A 464-nucleotide genomic window follows, 5' to 3' on the forward strand; every position below is an offset into this window, starting at 1 on the left:
AGACTGGCTCCAAATAGGAAAAGGAGTACATCAAGGCTGTATATTGTCACCCTGCTTATTTAACTTATATGCAGAGTACATCATGAGAAATGCTGTGCTCAATGAAGCACAAGCTGGAATCAAGATTGTCAGGAGAAATATCAATAACCTCAGATATGCAGATGGCATCACACTTATGGCAGAAAGTGATAAAGAACTAAAAAGCCTCTTGATGAAAGTGAAAGAAGAGAGTTGGCTTAAAGCTCAACATTCAGAAAACTAAGATCATGGCATCTGGTCCCATCACTTCATGGCAAACAGATGGGGAAACAGCAGAAACAGTGGCTGACTTTATTTTTGGGGGGCTCCAAAATCACTGCAGATGGTGACTGCAGCCATGAAATTAAAAGACACTTACTCCTTGGAAGGAAAGTTATGACCAACCCAGACAGCATATTAAAAAGCAGAGACATTACTTTGCCAAC

The sequence above is a fragment of the Bison bison genome, unplaced genomic scaffold (assembly GCF_000754665.1).
Source record: "Bison bison bison isolate TAMUID 2011002044 unplaced genomic scaffold, Bison_UMD1.0 scf7180017864333, whole genome shotgun sequence".
Taxonomy (NCBI): Eukaryota; Metazoa; Chordata; class Mammalia; order Artiodactyla; family Bovidae; genus Bison; species Bison bison.